The sequence below is a fragment of the Aotus nancymaae genome, unplaced genomic scaffold, assembly GCF_030222135.1.
Source record: "Aotus nancymaae isolate 86718 unplaced genomic scaffold, 86718_ANA_hifiasm-v0.15.2.pri h1tg000033l, whole genome shotgun sequence".
Classification (NCBI taxonomy): Eukaryota; Metazoa; Chordata; class Mammalia; order Primates; family Aotidae; genus Aotus; species Aotus nancymaae.
Window position 1 is genome coordinate 10,381,874 of NW_026988447.1, and position 2,122 is coordinate 10,383,995.

Here is a 2,122-nt window from a genome sequence, read left to right on the forward strand (position 1 = left end):
GATGCTCAGGCAGTGAGAGGCAACAGCACAGAGAGCCGGTCAGAATCAAGGCTCCATGAAGCCTCATCTCAGACTTGTTGCAGTGTCACTTCCGTCCCTCGTCCACTGGCAAAAAAGCAGGTGAGTGTTGAAGCCCAACAGCAGTGAGATGGGGAAATATGATTTTCCCAAGCAGGAGAAAAGGGAGAAGAGAATGAATACTTGTTGAACAGTAATGCAATCGACCTCCATCTGCCCATTTGGTCACTTTGTCTTGTTTCCTTTCATATACATCATTGACTTACTACTTCTGCTTAAAAGGAAGATGAAGTGGTTTGGGTCTATGTCTGTGCCCAAATCTCACATTGAAGTGTAATCCCCAATGTTGGAGGTGGGGCCTGTTGGGAGGTGAATGGATCATGCGGTGGAGTTCTCATGAATGGTTTAGCACCATTTTCCTAGTGCTGTCCTCATGATAGAGTTCTGTTGAGATCTGATTGTTTAAAAGTGTATAGTACCGGCCAGGCATGGTGGCTCACGCCTGTAATCCCAGCACTTTGGGAGGCCAAGGTGGGCGGATCACGAAGTCAAGAGATCGAGACCATCCTGGCAAACATGGTGAAACCCTGTCTCTACTAAAAAATAAAAAAATTAGCCGGGCGTGGTGGTGCGCACTTGTAATCCCAGCTACTAGGGAGGCTGAGGCTCAAGAATCACTTGAACCTGGAGGGAGGTTGCAGTGAGCCTGAGACTGCTTCACTGCAGTCCAGTCTGGTGTCGGAGAGAGACTCCATCTCAAAAACAACAACAACAACAAAAAGTGTGTAGCACCTTCCCTTCCTCTCTTGCTACTGCTCTGGCCGTGAAGTGCCTGCTTCCTCTTTGCCTTCTGCCATAATTGTAAGTTTTCCTGACGCCTCCCCAAAAGCCAAGGAGATGCCAGCATCATGCCTCCTATACAGCCAATTAAATTTATTTTCTTTATAAATTACCGAGCCTCAGGTATTTCTTTATAGCAGTGCGAGAATGGACTAATACAGAAGACATTGAAAGTCTCATCTAATTATGGCGCCAGGATGGAAGTACAGGATCTCATGACTGTCTTTACATCAACTCTAACTGTGAGTCTGTTTGATTTTGAGACCAATGAAATATAAAGACAAGTTACCTACCCTCACGTATACCCTAAATACAATGGTAAGACAAAGCAGGTTAACCACAATAAACACTCCATCTGAAAACAGGACGATTGGGAGATGCCGAGCTGTCACTGGCTCATGAAATTCTGAAACCTTGCTGGGCAAATGTTGCAGAGATCCTCTGTACTGAAGGTAGCACCTGTTTTTGTGATTAGGCCCCAATTTGTCTTCCTGAGAATGGTTCCTCAGTCTATTTTCTCTATGGCTATTGAAATCACTTCTGGGAAGCCCTTTCTCCTATTTAGTTCTTTGGTCAGATCTTAAGAGGCCATTGGGGTTTCTGACATTTGGGGTGGCTGGGTTGCTTTCTCAGCCTGCCTCCTGGCCATGAAATTGGCATACAAGTGTCAGTTTGTGTTTAATATAGTGATACTCCTTTTTTAAAAAAATCCAGGCTAGCAGTAGCGTTAAGTAATCCAACTCATTCAGAAACTTCACTGACTTATGTTCTTTATTCTAGGGATGAAGTCATACCAAAATTCTTTTTGAGCCAGGTATCTGTCACTAGACTTAATTACAAGTACTTCTTGCTTATCAGTGCTCCCAGGGACCAAGTCCTTTGTCACTTTTCCTCAGCCATTCTTTCCAACCAAAAGGAATTATTGGAGGCCACAATCTGAAGTTTTAAAAAAATGTGTGATTGTCACGCACCTTGATTTGTTTTTGCTCTGACATTGTGTCTTGAAAATTAATAAATATTTATTGCTCAAGGGATTTCTCAATTTTATCTTTTCCTAACAGAAGAGAGAGACTACTTCATTCTCCAGTCCTTTAAGATTGCTTAGACTCTTTATATAACCCTCCATTCTCCTTACAAACAGTACAGTTCATGTCTGAGCTTGTCCTTTGTGTATTAGCTTTAGAAATAGAGCAAATGGCAACAAACTCCAAACACCAAACACAGTAAATGCATGCCTAGTCTCTCATGTATTCAAAAGCATTCA